Genomic DNA, 19632 nt, shown 5'->3' on the forward strand with positions numbered 1-19632 from the left:
GATCGGTGAAATTCGCATTTCTCAAGCTTACCGAACAGCTTGTTCTCTCGTAAGCATTGCAACACTCGTCTGACATCCAGAATGTGGGCCTCCATGGATGCAGAATATACCAAGATGTCATCCAAATAGACCACCACACACTGCTGCAACAGGTCACGGAAAACATCGTTGATGAATTCCTGGAAGACTGCGGGCGCATTGCACAACCCGAAGGGCATAACCAAGGATTCATAATGACCGGTCCTGGTGTTAAACGCGGTCTTCCACTCATCGCCCGCCTTGATCCTTACCAGGTTATATGCCGCCCTCAGGTCGAGTTTGGTAAAGACCGTGGCCCCTTTGAGGCGATCGAACAGCTCGGAAATCAAGGGTATCGGGTAAGCAGTTCTTGATCGTGATGCGATTGAGACCCCTGTAATCGATGCAAGGCCTCAACTCACCGCCCTTCTTTTTCACAAAGAAAAATCCAGCCCCTGCCGGGGACGAGGATTTGCGAATGTGTCCGCGTGAAAGCGCCTCCCTCACGTACTCCTCCATGGCCTCATTCTCCGCTACCGACAGTGGATAGACTTTGCCACGAGGAGGAACGGCACCAGATTGTAACTCTATGGCACAATCGTATGGGCGGTGCGGAGGCTAGGGCAACCGCACGCACCTTATCGAATACATCCCGGTACTCCTCGTATTCAGGAGGCAACAGAGAGTCCGAGGAAGTACACAGCAACTTGACAGGCCCATGGATGCAACTAGCCCCACACTGCGGTGACCACGAGAGGATCTCGGCCGATCTCCAATCGAAAGTCGGATTATGCTTCTGGAGCCAGGGGTACCCCAAGACCACCGAGTAGTGTGGAGACGAAATAACCTGGAGACAGACCGACTCTCTGTGAACGGCACCAATGGCCATCCCCACTGGAAGGGTCTCCTGAGTCACGTGTGGCGGCAGAAGGGGTCTGCCGTCTATCGCCTCAAGAGCCAGTGGGGAACCTCGAGGCTGCAGAGGAATGGAATTGGCGGCGGCGAACACACTATCAATGAACAAGCCACCAGCACCAGAGTCCACCAACGCCTGGGTCGTCACCGAGCCCCCGACCCAGGAGAGGACAACAGTAATCAGTGGTTTGTCAACACGGGAAACCAGGGACGAGGAGACTCCACCCAAGATCTGCCCCCGACAGGATCTCAGGTGCGAGCGTTTCCCGGACGGTTCGGGCATGCCAACCGAAAATGCCCACCGAGACCACAGTACATGCATCGGCCCTCGCGTCTCCGGAGTACCCTCTCCCCCTCGGACAGGCGAGCAACCCCCAGCTGCATGGGTTGACCCCCAGACCAGTCATCCCCAGGAGGCGTGGGAGGAGAGGGAGGCACGGGTGGGACAGCAAACGTAGGCGCCAATCTGTTAGAAGGCCTCCGCAGGCTCTCCTTAAAGGAAGGTCTCTCCCTGAGTCTGGTGTCAATCAAAATCAGGAAAGAAATAAGGGACTCGAGCTCCACTGGTAGGTCCTTGGCTGCAATCTCATCCTTCAAGGCATCCGAGAGACCATGAGAGAAAGCAGCGACCAGAGCCTCATTATTCCAGCCCACCTCTGCTGCCAGGGTACGAAACTCAATGGCGTATTCAGCTACGGATCGTGAACCCTGTCTGATGGACATAAGGAGCTTCAGCAGCAGAGGCAGCACGAGCCGGCACATCGAATACCTTCCGAAGAGAAGCAACAAAACCGGAAAACTCGGCAACCACCGGATTGTTGTTCTCCCATAAAGGGCTGGCCCAGGCCAAGGCCTTGTCCGAGAGCAGCGAGATCAAGAAGCCCACCTTTGATCTCTCAGTAGGAAAGGCATGTGGCAGCAACTCGAAATAAATGGCCACCTGGTTAAGGAAACCTCGGCACTGAGTTGGCTCTCCCCCAAAGCGCTGTGGAAGGGGGGCAGAACCGGTCATACCCCGAAACACCGCAGGTGCAGCAACAGGTGTCGGGGTAGACTCTGGCGCAACAACCGGAGCGGCAGTAGGAGCGGGCCCAGGAGCGACAACCGACCCATCGGCAACGGAAGCTAAATGAGCCGTGCGTTCAAGCAGGGTTTGTAACGCCACAGCGAACCGACCCAACAGGTGATCCTGCTGATCAAGTCTGGCAACCAGCGTAGGTAGCGAGGATGGCCCTGTACCGTCAGAATTCATGGCTTGGTCCTAATGTCATGGAACCATGAACCAGACGTACAACAGAGATAGGTGGAATAAGAAGGCTTTATTGAAAATCAAGCCGTAGCTAAAGTCCAAACGGATGGCTAAACTGAAGCAGGGTCTTGCGTAGACGGAGGTCAGGAACCAGGAGGGTAGTCAGACGTAGCCAGGATCAGGAACCAACGGGGTAGTCAGACGAAGCCAGGATCGGGAACCAACGGGGTAGTCAGACGAGGCCAGGATCAGGAACCAGAAGCAGCAGCAGTCTTTGAAGCATGTGCACACAGGAGGACCAAGCAAGGAACTGAAGCCACAGACCTTCTATATATATGAGCTAGGCATCCAGCTCCTCCCAGTGGGAAGGAGGAGCCGCAGGGTGGGAGGCTACAAGAAACCCAGAAACCAAGATGGCCGCCAGCACATGTCAAACGAAGGAGAACAGTGAGAAGGTAAGACCATGACAAAAGTTCAGTCTCCGGAAGCGTCAAAGCTTCTTTATTGTAAGAACTGTGAAGCTGTGCAATAGACTTCCTCAGGACATGGTCACAGCAGGAACAGTAGACAGTTTCAAAAAGGGTTTAGATGAATTCTTAAAAGTAAAAAACATTAATTCTTATGAAAACTTGTAGAAATCTGAGTCTCAATTCCTTCTGGGATTCGCTCCCCACCTATCCCTTGGTTGAACTTGATGGACGTATGTCTTTTTTCAACCGTATTTACCAACTATGTAGCTCCTCTGGCTGCTCCTACAGCTCCTCTGACTGCTCCTCCTCTCCTGTCACCGGTGTAGAAAAAACACGCATTTTGCTACACATTGCTTGTGCTCCAATGTCCTCTTCCTCCTCCAGTTTAGTCCCCACAGGGATCATGTGGCTGTGAGATCTAGGCGCCACGTCTCAAGTCCTCTGACCAGCCAGATTTACCAGCATCTGTTCCAGGACAGGAATCAGTGGAATCACATTGTTTATCCTGTAGTCCTGGCAACTGACATATAATGTGGATAACGTGGCCTCCTCAAAGGGCCTGAGCAAACGGCATGTGTCACTTATGAGCTGCCACTGGCTGACATCGAAGTTACACGGAGGAGTACTCCTGTCCGATTGGATCATCAGGAAATCGTTGATGGCCTTTCTCTGTTCGCACAGTCGGTCAAACATATGGAGGGTGGAACTCCAATGGTTGGAAACTTCGCATATCAGCCTATGTTGGGGGATGCCGTTCTGCCGATGCAGCTCAAGGAAGGTGTGCTTTGCAGTGTACGAGTGTCTGAAGTGCATGCAAAGTTTCCTGTCCATTTTTAGGATGTCTTGAAGATGGGTGGAAGACTTCAGGAACCTCTTGACAACCATATTGAACACATGTGCCATGCAGGGCACATGGCTCAGCCCTCCTCGACACAGCAGACACAATGTTCTTCCAGTTGTCGGTCACCATGGTTCTAATTTTCAGTTGTCGCAGAGAAAGCCAGGGTTTAATTTCTTGCTGAAAGACATGGAGCAGTTCCATGTCTTGGTGACTCCATTCACCAAGGCAAACAAGGTGCAGAACAGCGTGATACCGCTGTGCCCTGCACATGTGGTGAAGGGGCACTGTGAATTGTCCCTGCAGTGGAGGCTGAGGATGATGAGGCAGATGCGGAAATTGTTGCTAGACCAACGGAGTGGCAACATGGAGGTGGAAGCGGCGTCACCTGGCCAAGTTGCTGGTGTGGCTGTGAAGGAACCACATTCATACATGTACTGTCCCTTACCATAGTTACATCTCCACACGTCGGCGTTGCTGTGAGACACCGACAGGCTCAAGGACTGGCCCACCTTCTGTTCTACATATTTGTGCAGGGCTGGTACTGCCTTTTTGGCAAAGAAATGACTGCTTGGGACTCTCCACCTCGGCTCAGCACAAGCCATCAGTTCTCTGAAAGGTGCAGAGTCCACCACTTGGAAAGGGAGGGACTGTAGCAGCAGCAACTTGGCCAGGAGCACGTTCAGCTTCTGCACCATTGGATGAGTGCACGCATACTGTTTGTCTCTTGGCAGTCGCTTCAGTGATCGATTGCTGACAAAATGACTGGCTAGGAGGAGGAGGAGGAGCAGGAGCCTCAAGACCAGCAGATGATGGCAAGGACAGACAGCTTCCTTCGGCTGAGGTGGTGGAGCCTTGACTGCGAGAAACTGGGTGCATGCCAGTGAGTGATACAGTGGTTGCTGTGGCAGGCTGGAGCACCACATCGGAGCCACACTTCTCCCAGGCCACTTTATGGCAACGCTGCATATGTTGACGCAGGGCCATAGTGCCAACATTAGCACCCTGGCCACGCTTCACCCTCTGCCCACAGATTCTACATATGGCCACGTTCACCTCTTCCGGCGGCTTAAAAAAAAATGCCACACCTTCGAGTAGGTGATTTTACCCCCAACACTACCCACTTGCTGACTGCTACCACCGCTGCTTCCTTGAACCCCTGCACCACAACTTCCCCGACAGGTAGACTCCCACTAAGCGGGTGGTCTACCCTGGGAGCGTTTGGCTACCGACCTCTCACTGCTATCACCCTGATGACTCCCGCCCACGCTAGCGACTTACTGGCTCTGGCGCTGGCTCACAGGCAAGCTGCCACCTTCTATGCTCCCGATGATGATGAAGCCCCTTCATCACCCGGCTCCCAAGTGCGATCAGCTACATCATGATCATCACGTACTGTCTGCACGTCACTGATGTTCTCCTCAATAGTGTTGAGCACAAATATTCGAAAAGTAAATTTATTGCTATAATCGGCACTTAGAGAATTCGCTAATATTTAGAATATAGTGCTATATATGCGTCATGACGAATATATATATTTTTTTTTAACACATTATACATCAGGTGATCATCCCTCCCTTCTTCTAGCTTTTGGGCCAATGAGAAGGCTTTGTCACAGCTTAGCAATATCCCTAGCAACCAATAGAAAAGTTGCCTGCCCCTTACTATACAAGTTGCACGTATTGTGAAAAAATATGCGCATCATTAATTGCCGAAAATTCGCAAGCACAAATATATTGGAGCACTCTATCTGCATATAAAGCTATTCTAATGTTCTGCCGTGTCAACCATTTTCTCCAGTCTCAGGAAGCTTATACCAACTTGAAAAATGTAGCATAAGTGACTCAAGCAGGTATTTCACGCGCATTACGTGAATAATATTTTCGCAATCAAGAATATCATCTCAAATTCACGAATATATGTTGAATATACTACAAAATATTAGCAAAATATCGTGAATTCTAATATTGCCCCTGCTGCTCATCACTACTCTTCAACTGTCAGCACCAGCTGCCACGACACTCTCCTCATCACTACTTGCCTGTTTAGCAGAGGTAGCGGCGGATGTCTCCTCCACATCTTGGCTGGTCAGTAGCTGCTGACTTCCATGCTAAAAAGTGGAGCCGAACCTATAGCATATACAGGTCCTTCTAAAAAAATTTGCATATTGTGATAAAGTTCATTATTTTCTGTAATGTACTGATAAACATTAGACTTTCATATATTTTAGATTCATTACACACCAACTGAAGTAGTTCAAGCCTTTTATTGTTTTAATATTGATGATTTTGGCATACAGCTCATGAAAACCCAAAATTCCTATCTCAAAAAATTTGCATATCATGAAAAGGTTCTCTAAACTAGCTATTAACCTAATCATCTGAATCAACTAATTAACTCTAAACACCTGCAAAAGATTCCTGAGGCTTTTAAAAACTCCCAGCCTGGTTCATTACTCAAAACCGCAATCATGGGTAAGACTGCCAACCTGACTGCTGTCCAGAAGGCCATCATTGACACCCTCAAGCAAGAGGGTAAGACACAGAAATAAATTTTTCAATGAATAGGCTGTTCCCAGAGTGCTGTATCAAGGCACCTCATCGGGAAGTCTGTGGGAAGGAAAAAGTGTGGCAGAAAACGCTGCACAACGAGAAGAGGTGACCGGACCCTGAGGAAGATTGTGGAGAAGGACCGATTCCAGACCTTGGGGGACCTGCGGAAGCAGTGGACTGAGTCTGGAGTAGAAAAATCCAGAGCCACCGTTTACAGGCGTGTGCAGGAAATGGGCTACAGGTGCCGCATTCCCCAGGTCAAGCCACTTTTGAACCAGAAACAGCGGCAGAATCGCCTGACCTGGGCTACAGAGAAGCAGCACTGGACTGTTGCATGTCATTCGGAAATCAAGGTGCCAGAGTCTGGAGGAAGACTGGGGAGAGGGAAATGCCAAAATGCCTGAAGTCCAGTGTCAAGTACCCACAGTCAGTGATGGTCTGGGGTGCCATGTCAGCTGCTCGTGTTGGTCCACTGTGTTTTATCAAGGGCAGGGTCAATGCAGCTAGCTATCAGGAGATTTTGGAGCACTTCATGCTTCCATCTGCTGAAAAGCTTTATGGAGATGAAGATTTCATTTTTCAGCACGACCTGGCACCTGCTCACAGTGCCAAAACCACTGGTAAATGGTTTACTGACCATGGTATTACTGTGCTCAATTGGCCTGCCAACTCTCCTGACCTGAACCCCATAGAGAATCTGTGGGATATTGGGAAGAGAAAATTGAGAGACGCAAGACCCAACACTCTGGGTGAGCTTAAGGCCGCTATCGAAGCATCCTGGGCCTCCATAACACCTCAGCAGTGCCACAGGCTGATTGCCTCCATGCCACGCCGCATTGAAGCAGTCATTTCTGCAAAAGGATTCCCGACCAAGTATTGAGTGCATAACTGAACATAATTATTTGAAGGTTGACTTTTTTTGTATTAAAAACACTTTTCTTTTATTGGTCGGATGAAATATGCTAATTTTTTGAGATAGGAAATTTGGGTTTTTCATGAGCTGTATGCCAAAATCATCAATATTAAAACAATAAAAGGCTTGAACTACTTCAGTTGGTGTGTAATGAATCTAAAATATATGAAAGTCTAATGTTTATCAGTACATTACAGAAAATAATGAACTTTACCACAATATGCTAATTTTTTTAGAAGGACCTGCAGTACTTCGCGCGGTGAGGGAACAGAAACAGACAGAGGCAGGTTGAGGACAGGTGAGAGAACATGGCCTGCTCCTGGGCCATGCCAACTAAGCTTTGTGTCTGACGAACCCACCGACTCTTGGCTGGGGGTGTCCGATGTCACTTGCGAAGAAGTCAAAGATCGAGTCAACCATTCAAAAACCACAAAAAATGATCGCTAGCTGACACTGGGAGCTCTGCCTTCTAAACATGACCCCTGCTGCCACAGCCCTTTACTCTGCTGCGACCTTTGCCTGCGACAGAAACATTTAGGCCTCTGCTACTCCTCTGTGCAGGGCCTGGCACTTCTCTGTCTGACAAACTGTTAGATCAAATAACCAAATGTTAGATAAATTTTTTTTTATTTTGCCACTAAGACACAGCAAACAGGGCTTTATAATATATCACTGCACCCCTAAACGGGAATTAGGCCCTAATTTTTTTTTCTATTTTTATACTACACAAAATGCTTTTCAACAGATAAGTGCAACGCTGGACAGCGAATATATTTTTATTTCGCTAGTAATACACAGCAAACTGGGCTTTAGAATATATCACTGCACCGCAGAATGGCAATTAGGCCTACATTTTTTCTACTTTTACACAACACAAAAGGCTTTTCAACAGATAAGTGCAACGATGAATGGCAAATATATTTTTATTTTGCCACTAATACACAGCAAACTGGGCTTTAGAATATTTTATTGCACCGCAGAATGGCAATTAGGCCCTAATTTTTTTCTACTTTTACACAACACAAAAGGCTTTTCAACAGATAAGTGCAACGATGAACGGCGAATATATTTTGCCACTAATACACGCAAACTGGGCTTTAGAATATATCACTGCACCGCTGAGCGGCAAAGATATTTTTCCTTTTTACACTAATACATGCAAAAAAAGGGCTTTAAAACAGTTAACTGCACCGCTGAGCGGCAAAGATATTTTTTCTTTTTCCACTAATGCACACAAAAAAGGCCTTTAAAACAGATAACTGCACCGCTGAGCAGCAAATATATTTTACTTTTGCCACTAATACACGACAAAAAGGGCTGTAATTTTAGCACTACACCACACAATGGCTAATAAGCCTTTTTTTCCCCACTAATACAAGCCAGAAAATGCTTTAGAACATATAACTGCACCGCACATGGACAAAAGTAGATGTAGAAATATTTCCTTGTAATAAACCCTGTTAATGGCTGTATGAAACAGCACTTGCACCCTAATAAGAACGGTTTGCTGGAATTACAAAGCTATATAATGGCAATTTGGATCCCCAGTCAGTGCAGCAAGGTGTATTAGGATTGTTCCTATTACCCAGGCTGTCACCTCCCTGACTGAGCCTTGTTTAACATAAATGCTGTGGAATGATTCCTCCCTATCCTTTCCCTACACCTTGAATAATCTTTCCCTGCACTTGTAAATCATTTTTTTTTAGCACAATGACGTTTTTTTCTAGCACTGTCCCTTGCGCCTGCAGACGTCTATTCCTGCACTAAGTACACTAGTAAATAGCAAAATCTAAGATGGCTGAGCCTATTTATAGGGCTGTGACATCACAGGGCTGGCTGGCTGCTGATTGGCTGCATGCATGGCATTATGGGTGATCCCGCCTTCCCAGAGTTCCTTTCTCCATGTCTCTCACATGCAGCAGCCATTTTAGGAAAAAATGTGATTCATTACCACGAAGCACGATGAAAGTCTCATTCGGTGGAAATAGAATTTTTCAGCTTTCATTCGCTTATCTCTAGTACTGAAGTTTATCTCCGTGGGTTACCAGCAGAGTGGTGCTATGCAGCGGAACAGTAGAGGCCAAGTGGAGGTCACTAGACAATGAAGAATGAAGTTTATGGCATGAGGTCATTCATTGTCATGTAGACCTGACATGTTAAATCAGATGCCTTCCGTACCTTTCCTCATTGCTCAACATACCACTAAATAAGTGATAGGAGATGAGCAGCTTTGAAAACAAACAAACAAATGAAATGGTTTTCTGGTACTCTGTCGGGAGTTATGTGGCCATTCAGTGAATGCAGCTTATCAAGGGTTATGCTAACATGTCACCATAATTCAGTATATTGAATATGTACTGTGAGAAAATTTGCAGAAAGGTGAACTCATTTGTATTAGGGGTTTTACTGCAGAATTTTGGCACAGACAGCCACACCAAAATTTCGTATAATTTCCTCTGGAAGCAGCGTCCTTCCAGCATGTCCCTTTTTGGCGCGCTTACGGCTTTATACCGCCACTCAGTGATGGTCAGCTCTGCCTCCTATTTATCAATGAATAGGAGGCAGAAAACACGCGGTTGCCAGTGAAATTTCAGCACAGGTGTCTGTGCCAAAGTTCCATGTTGAACATACCCTTAGGCCTCTTTCACACGACCGTATGGCTTTTTCAGTATTTTGCAGTCTGTTTTACACGGATCCTTTGTTACGTTTTTTGTTCCCGTTGTGTTTCCGTTTCCGTTCCGTTTTTCCATATGGCATATACAGTATACAGTAAATACATAGAAATAATTGGGCTGGGCATTACATTTTTAATGGATGGTTCTGCAAAAACGGAACGGATACGGAAGACATATGGAATACATTCTGTATGTGTTCCGTTTTATTTGCGGACCCATTGACTTGAATGGAGCCTCGGAACGTGATTTGCGGGCAATAATAGGACACGTTCTATCTTTCAACGGAACGGAAAAATGGAAATATGGAAATGGAATGCATACTATTTTTTGCGGAACCATTGAAATGAATGGTTCCGTATAGTGAACGCAAAAAACGGCCCGCAAACGGAAAAAATAAAAAACGGTCATGTAAAAGAGGGCTCACAGAGATATTCTTAAATAGAAATGTCCCGTAGCTTTTGGGGAAGAACAAGGTTACTTTTACACCATCGTTTTTTCCTGGATCTGTCATGGATCAGCAAAAACGCTTCCATCACGATAATTCAACTGTCTGAATTTGTTATAAACAGATCTGGTTGTATTATCTTTAACATAGCAATGACGGGCCCGTCATGAACTCCATTGAAAGTCAATGGGGGATTGATCCGTTTTCATATTGTGTCTGAGAAAACTGATTCGTCCCGATTGACTTACGTTGCGGGTCAGGAAGGATCCTTCTTGTTCCGCACCACATCGCAGACAGAAAAATGCTACTTGCAGCGTTATTCTGTCCGCGATGGGGATGCAACCAAACGGAACGGAATGCATTCTGGTGCACTCCGTTTCGTTCCGTTTTGTCCCCATTGACAATGAATGGGGACAAAGCAGAAGCGTTTTCCCCCTCTACTGGGATCCTATGATGGATCTCAATAGCGGAAAGGGAAAGCGCAGATGTGAAAGTAGCCTAACTCTGCAATGCACCAACCCATGAAGGATGCTCTAAGGATTGCCTTTGGCTCCGTAGCTGCAGGGCCTCTGTGTGCCTCCACACTACCTGGTTCTGGTAAGTTCTTGAATTTCTATGTATGACAAACCTAGAACAACTATATTATTGTGTTTATTTTTGATGAAAAGATTCATATAATCTGCCAGCACAATACTGCACAATGAATAACTATGATGATGTTTTGTGGGATTCGGCATGTAGAGCTTCCTAAGACATGTTATTAAAGAACCCTTTTTTTATATATTTTTAAGAAAAAAAGACACACGCAGCAGCGTCCTGGAATATAAAGAAAAAAAATAAGCTTGTGCAAAGTGTCACCCTGAAGTTGGGGCATTGTATTTCTCAGGGTAATGAAGTGATTAAGCGTGCCGGTGCTTTGAGTCAGTCTAATGAGGATGGTTGTGACGCACCAAACTTTAAGAACCTATTGTATTGTGAAGAGGACAGAAGTGCATAGATTATCACAGTGACAATCGGCGAGCTGGTAATCATAGCCTAGGCATGATAATTGAGTAATGATAACGTTACTGATGTATAATTTGTATCTAGAAATTGCCGTTGCAAAAACAAAGTTATTATTTTCATTTGCACTTCTTTTGCTTTATGCATTATTGTTCTTAATTTGTTTCTTTTCTTTTTTTTTTCTTCTGTTTCCATTTTCAGTATTACCAGCTGAACACCCACGTCCCTCGCATCCATGTGCGCTGGGCAGATGGAATGCTAGAAAAAACAGACATTTAAAATGTATTTAAGAGAAGCGAAAATAAACAATCGCTGGAAGCGGAAGACCTGGGGGTGTGCATATCGAATGGGAACGAGGGGTCAGAACAGGGAGCTGGCAGGATAAACCGAGTATACGTTGACAAGGCTTTCATAAGATGACATGAATAAACATTCATTTAGGGGAAGCAACAGCACCGAACACTTGTCTTTGTTTTTTTGGAAGCAATTCCTGAGGGTGCTGCCACACGTTCAGGTTTTCTGATGTAGATTTTGAAGCCGAAACCAGTAGTGGGTTAAATAGAAAAGAGAAGTTATATCTGTCCTTTAGTCCTTCTCTCTTTTTATGATCCACACCTGATTTTGGAGAAAAAAAAGTGCATCAGAAAACTTGAACAACCTTGTGGACAACATGCTTATCTGCTGTTCAGCTTCAACACATTTCTTTATTGGTGGTCTCTCCAGCACAGAATGGATTGTTCTCTCTCATCCCACAGATGGGCTTTATTAAGAGCTAATTAATGGGGTGATTACCGCATTAAGATAAATTCCTTGCCTTCTTCCAAAAATCGTTGTAGAAAATACTAACATTATGGCATTGGCATGCTGAGGGGAAAATCTGCTCCGTAATATTGCAATATTGCTCTGCCATTATTACTGAATGATTCAAAAACATATCCAAGCTGTAATATTTGAAGGATAACCTGTGTTTCCGGTTATTTAATTACCAATGACTGCAATGGTAAATTAAGGAACACGGACTGATGCCATATGAGTTATGAGATGTATAGACAGAGAGATAATAAGATAAAATACTGGTTTACTCCAGACACCACTAGAGGGAGCAGTTTTATTACTGAGTTCAATGCACAAACAGTTTTTAGCAAATCCTACTAGAAAAGGCTGCAGGCCTCGGAATGTCTAATTTTAACTCTACAAATGTGTTCTTTCTCGGAATATTGCAAGAGTATTACTGCAAGAACCTCAGGATTTATCCACAGTGCCATGTTTTCTCTGCATATCCTAGGAATAGGTCATCGATTGTTAAATCCTGGAGAATCCCTTTAAACTGTAAAACATAAAAAAAATTGTACATGTAGCTCTGTCCCTGCAAACAGGCTGCGGCCTGCTTTTTGGCTCAACCTCCCCCCTCTTAAAGGGACAGCACATGCACCCTAATTTACACCAGTCAATGGCTGGTCACCTTGTGGTTAGGGATGAGCGAACTCGAACTGTATAGTTCGGGTTCGTACCGAATTTTGGGGTGTCCGTGACACGGACCCGAACCCAGACATTTTCGTAAAAGTCCGGGTTCGGGTTCGGTGTTCGTCGCTTTCTTGGCGCTTTTGTGACGCTTTCTTGGCGCTTTTTGAAAGGCTGCAAAGCAGCCAATCAACAAGCGTCATACTACTTGCCCCAAGAGGCCGTCACAGCCATGCCTACTATTGGCATGGCTGTGATTGGCCAGAGCACCATGTGACCCAGCCTCTATTTAAGCTGGAGTCACATAGCGCCGCCCGTCACTCTGCTCTGATTAGCGTAGGGAGAGGTTGCGGCTGCGACAGTAGGGCGAGATTAGGCAGATTAACTCCTCCAAAGGACTTGATTATTGATCGATCTGCAGCTGTGGATCATTGAGCTGCTGAAATTCAATTGCTCACAGTTTTTAGGCTGCCCAGACCGTTTGTCAGTCACTTTTTTCTGGGGTGATCGGCGGCCATTTTGTGTCTTGTGGTGCGCCAGACAAGCTGCAACCAAGTGCATTTAACCCTCAATGGTGTGGTTGTTTTTTGGCTAAAGCCTACATCAGGGTGAAGCTGTCACATCAAGTGCATTTAACCAGCAATAGTCTGTTTATTTTTTGGCCATATACTACATCAGGGGCAAGCTGTCACCAAGTGCATTTAACCCTCAATGGTGTGGTTGGTCAAGCTGTCACACCAAGTGCATTTAACCAGCAATAGTCTGTTCATTTTTTGGCCATATACTACATCAGGGGCAAGCTGCGCCTGTCACCAAGTGCATTTAACCCTCAATGGTGTGGTTGTTTTTTGGCTAAAGCCTACATCAGGGTGAAGCTGTCACACCAAGTGCATTTAACCAGCAATAGTCTGTTTATTTTTTGGCCATATACTACATCAGGGGCAAGCTGCGCCCGTCACCAAGTGCATTTAACCCTCAGTAGTGTGGTTGGTCAAGCTGTCACACCAAGTGCATTTAACCAGCAATAGTCTGTTCATTTTTTGGCCATATACTACATCAGGGGCAAGCTGCGCCTGTCACCAAGTGCATTTAACCCTCAGTAGTGTGGTTGGTCAAGCTGTCACACCAAGTGCATTTAACCAGCAATAGTGTGGTTATTTTTTGGCCATATTCCAGTCTAATTCTGTCAGTAAATCCATACCGGTCACCCAGCGCCTAAATACTAGGCCTCAAATTTATATCCCGCTAAATCTGTCGTTACCGCTGTACTGTTCTGGCTGGGCAAGTTATTTAGTGTCCGTCAAAGCACATTTTTTGTTCTGGGTTGAAATACAATTCCCAATTTAGCAATTTCATAATTTAGTGGTTTCTGCTGTATCAGAGCTATTTGAAATCTATCCCTAAAAGGGTATATAATATTCAAGGTGCACATAGGGTCATTCAGAATAACTTCACACACACGCTACTGTGCATTTCTAAGTTTAATTCTGTCAGTAAATCCATACCGGTCACCCAGCGCCTAAATACTAGGCCTCAAATTTATATCCCGCTAAATCTGTTGTTACCGCTGTACTGTTCTGGCTGGGCAAGTTATTTAGTGTCCGTCAAAGCACATTTTTTGTTCTGGGTTGAAATACAATTCCCAATTTAGCAATTTCATAATTTAGTGGTTTCTGCTATATCAGAGCTATTTGAAATCTATCCCTAAAAGGGTATATAATATTCAAGGTGCACATAGGGTCATTCAGAATAACTTCACACACACGCTACTGTGCATTTCCAAGTTTAATTCTGTCAGTAAATCCATACCGGTCACCCAGCGCCTAAATACTAGGCCTCAAATTTATTTCCCGCTAAATCTGTCATTACCGCTGTACTGTTCTGGCTGGGCAAGTTATTTAGTGTCCGTCAAAGCACATTTTTTGTTCTGGGTTGAAATACAATTCCCAATTTAGCAATTTCATAATTTAGTGGTTTCTGCTATATCAGAGCTATTTGAAATCTATCCCTAAAAGGGTATATAATATTCAAGGTGCACATAGGGTCATTCAGAATAACTTCACACACACGCTACTGTGCATTTCCAAGTTTAATTCTGTCAGTAAATCCATACCGGTCACCCAGCGCCTAAATACTAGGCCTCAAATTTATTTCCCGCTAAATCTGTCATTACCGCTGAACTGTTCTGGCTGGGCAAGTTATTTAGTGTCCGTCAAAGCACATTTTTTGTTCTGGGTTGAAATACAAATCCCAATTTAGCAATTTGATAATTTAGTGGTTTCTGCTATATCAGAGCTATTTGAAATCTATCCCTAAAAGGGTATATAATATTCAAGGTGCACATAGGGTCATTCAGAATAACTTCACACACACGCTACTGTGCATTTCCAAGTTTAATTCTGTCAGTAAATCTATACCGGTCACCCAGCACCTAAATACTAGGCCTCAAATTTATATCCCGCTAAATCTGTCGTTACCGCTGTACAGTTCTGGCTGGGCAAGTTATTTAGTGTCCGTCAAAGCACATTTTTTGTTCTGGGTTGAAATACAATTCCCAATTTAGCAATTTCATAATTTAGTGGTTTCTGCTGTATCAGAGCTATTTGAAATCTATCCCTAAAAGGGTATATAATATTCAAGGTGCACATAGGGTCATTCAGAATAACTTCACACACACGCTACTGTGCATTTCCAAGTCTAATTCTGTCAGTAAATCTATACCGGTCACCCAGCGCCTAAATACTAGGCCTCAAATTTATATTCAGCTGAATTTGAATACAATACATTGGGCCAAATAATATTTTTGTTGTTGTGGTGAACGATAACAATGAGGAAAACATCTAGTAAGGGACGCGGACGTGGACATGGTCGTGGTGGTGTTAGTGGACCCTCTGGTGCTGGGAGAGGACGTGGCCGTTCTGCCACAGCCACACGTCCTAGTGTACCAACTACCTCAGGTCCCAGTAGCCACCATAATTTACAGCGATATTTGGTGGGGCCCAATGCTGTTCTAAGGATGGTAAGGCCTGAGCAGGTACAGGCATTAGTCAATTGGGTGGCCGATAGTGGATCCAGCACGTTCACATTATGTCCCACCCAGTCTTCTGCAGAAAGCGCACAGATGGCGTCTGAAAACCAACCCCATCAGTCTGTCACATCACCCCCATGCATACCAGGGAAACTGTCTGAGCCTCAAGTTATGCAGCAGTCTCTTATGCTGTTTGAAGACTCCGCTGGCAGGGTTTCCCAAGGGCATCCACCTAGCCCTTCCCCAGCGGTGAAAGACATAGAATGCACTGATGCACAACCACTTATGTTTCCTGATGATGAGGACATGGGAATACCACCTCAGCATGTCTCTGATGATGACGAAACACAGGTGCCAACTGCTGCGTCTTTCTGCAGTGTGCAGACTGAACAGGAGGTCAGGGATCAAGACTGGGAGGAAGACGATGCAGGGGACGATGAGGTCCTAGACCCCACATGGAATGAAGGTCGTGCCACTGACTTTCACAGTTCGGAGGAAGAGGCAGTGGTGAGACCGAGCCAACAGCGTAGCAAAAGAGGGAGCAGTGGGCAAAAGCAGAACACCCGCCGCCAAGAGACTCCGCCTGCTACTGACCGCCGCCATCTGGGACCGAGCACCCCAAAGGCAGCTTCAAGGAGTTCCCTGGCATGGCACTTCTTCAAACAATGTGCTGACGACAAGACCCGAGTGGTTTGCACTCTGTGCCATCAGAGCCTGAAGCGAGGCATTAACGTTCTGAACCTGAGCACAACCTGCATGACCAGGCACCTGCATGCAAAGCATGAACTGCAGTGGAGTAAACACCTTAAAACCAAGGAAGTCACTCAGGCTCCCCCTGCTACCTCTTCTGCTGCTGCCGCCTCGGCCTCTTCTGCTGCTGCCGCCTCGGCCTCTTCCTCCGCCTCTGGAGGAACGTTGGCACCTGCCACCCAGCAAACAGGGGATGTACCACCAACACCACCACCACCTCCGTCACCAAGCATCTCAACCATGTCACACGGCAGCGTTCAGCTCTCCATCTCACAAACATTAGAGAGAAAGCGTAAATTCCCACCTAGCCACCCTCGATCCCTGGCCCTGAATGCCAGCATTTCTAAACTACTGGCCTATGAAATGCTGTCATTTAGGCTGGTGGACACAGACAGATTCAAACAGCTCATGTCGCTTGCTGTCCCACAGTATGTTGTTCCCAGCCGGCACTACTTCTCCAAGAGAGCCGTGCCTTCCCTGCACAACCAAGTATCCGATAAAATCAAGTGTGCACTGCGCAACGCCATCTGTGGCAAGGTCCACCTAACTACAGATACGTGGACCAGTAAGCACGGCCAGGGACGCTATTTCTCCCTAACTGCACACTGGGTAAATGTAGTGGCAGCTGGGCCCCAGGCGGAGAGCTGTTTGGCGCACGTCCTTCCGCCGCCAAGGATCGCAGGGCAACATTCTTTGCCTCCTGTTGCCACCTCCTCCTACTCGACTTCCTCCTCCTCTTCTTCCACCTGCTCATCTAGTCAGCCACACACCTTCACCACCAACTTCAGCACAGCCCGGGGTAAACGTCAGCAGGCCATTCTGAAACTCATATGTTTGGGGGACAGGCCCCATACCGCACAGGAATTGTGGCAGGGTATAGAACAACAGACCGACGAGTGGTTGCTGCCAGTGAGCCTCAAGCCCGGCCTGGTGGTGTGTGATAATGGGCGAAATCTCGTTGCAGCTCTGGGACTAGCCAGTTTGACGCACATCCCTTGCTTGGCGCATGTGCTGAATTTGGTGGTGCAGAAGTTCATTCACAACTACCCCGACATGTCAGAGCTGCTGCATAAAGTGCGGGCCGTCTGTTCGCGCTTTCGGCGTTCACATCCTGCTGCTGCTCGCCTGTCTGCGCTACAGCGTAACTTCGGCCTTCCCGCTCACCGCCTCATATGCGACGTGCCCACCAGGTGGAACTCCACCTTGCACATGCTGGACAGACTGTGTGAGCAGCAGCAGGCCATAGTGGAGTTTCAGCTGCAGCACGCACGGGTCAGTCGCACTACAGAACAGCACCACTTCACCACCAATGACTGGGCCTCCATGCGAGACCTGTGTGCCCTGTTGCGCTGTTTCGAGTACTCCACCAACATGGCCAGTGGCGATGACGCCGTTATCAGCGTTACAATACCACTTCTATGTCTCCTTGAGAAAACACTTAGGGCGATGATGGAAGAGGAGGTGGCCCAGGAGGAGGAGGAGGAGAAGGAAGAGGGGTCATTTTTAGCACTTTCAGGCCAGTCTCTTCGAAGTGACTCAGAGGGAGGTTTTTGGCAACAGCAGAGGCCAGGTACAAATGTGGCCAGCCAGGGCCCACTACTGGAGGATGAGGAGGACGAGGATGAGGAGGAGGTGGAGGAGGATGAGGATGAAGCATTGTCACAGCGGGGTGGCACCCAACGCAGCTCGGGTCCATCACTGGTGCGTGGCTGGGGGGAAAGGCAGGACGATGACGATACGCCTCCCACAGAGGACAGCTTGTCCTTACCCCTGGGCAGCCTGGCACACATGAGCGACTTCATGCTGCAGTGCCTGCGCAACGACAGCAGAGTTGCCCACATTTTAACGTGTGCGGACTACTGGGTTGCCACCCTGCTGGATCCACGCTACAAAGACAATGTGCCCACCTTACTTCCTGCACTGGAGCGTGATAGGAAGATGCGCGAGTACAAGCGCACGTTGGTAGACGCCCTACTGAGAGAATTCCCAAATGTCACAGTGGAACAAGTGGAAGAAAGAGGAGGAGCAAGAGGTCGCCAAGGCAGCTGTGTCACGGCCAGCTCCTCTGAGGGCAGGGTTAGCATGGCAGAGATGTGGAAAAGTTTTGTCAACACGCCACAGCTAACTGCACCACCACCTGATACGCAACGTGTTAGCAGGAGGCAACATTTCACTAACATGGTGGAACAGTACGTGTGCACACCCCTCCACGTACTGACTGATGGTTCGGCCCCATTCAACTTCTGGGTCTCTAAATTGTCCACGTGGCCAGAGCTAGCCTTTTATGCCTTGGAGGTGCTGGCCTGCCCGGCGGCCAGCATTTTGTCTGAACGTGTATTCAGCACGGCAGGGGGTGTCATTACAGACAAACGCAGCCGCCTGTCTACAGCCAATGTGGACAAGCTGACGTTCATAAAAATGAACCAGGCATGGATCCCACAGGACCTGTCCGCCCCTTGTCCAGATTAGACATTAACTACCTCCCCTTAACCATATATTATTGTACTCCAGGGCACTTCCTCATTCAATCCTATTTTTATTTTCATTTTACCATTATATTGCGAGGCTACCCAAATTTGAATGAACCTCTCCTCTGTCTGGGTGCCGGGGCCTAAATATATGCCAATGGACTGTTCCAATGTTGGGTGACGTGAAGCCTGATTCTCTGCTATGATATGAAGACTGATTCTCTGCTGACATGAAGCCAGATTGTCTGTTACGGGACCTCTCTCCTCTGCCTGGGTGCTGGGCCTAAATTTATGACAATGGACTGTTGCATTGGTGGCTGACGTGAAGCCTGATTCTCTGCTATGATATGAAGACTGATTCTCTGCTGACATGAAGCCAGATTGTCTGTTACGGGACCTCTCTCCTCTGCCTGGGTGCTGGGCCTAAATTTATGACAATGGACTCTTACAGTGGTGGGTGACGTGAAGTCTGATTCTCTGCTATGACATGCAGACTGATTCTCTGCTGACATGAAGCCAGATTCCCTGTTAAGGGACCTCTCTCCTCTGCCTGGGTGCTGGGCCTAAATATATGCCAATGGACTGTTGCACTGGTGGCTGACGTGAAGCCTGATTGTCTGTTACGGGACTTCTCTCCTCTGCCTGGGTGCTGGGCCTAAATTTATGACAATGGAATGTTGCAGTGGTGGCTGACGTGAAGCCTGATTCTCTGCTATGACATGCAGACTGATTCTCTGCTGACATGAAGCCAGATTGTCTGTTACGGGACCTCTCTCCTCTGCCTGGGTGCTGGGCCTAAATTTATGAAAATGGACTCTTACAGTGGTGGGTGACATGAAGCCTGATTC

The sequence above is a fragment of the Bufo gargarizans genome, chromosome 2 (genome assembly GCF_014858855.1).
Source record: "Bufo gargarizans isolate SCDJY-AF-19 chromosome 2, ASM1485885v1, whole genome shotgun sequence".
Taxonomy (NCBI): Eukaryota; Metazoa; Chordata; class Amphibia; order Anura; family Bufonidae; genus Bufo; species Bufo gargarizans.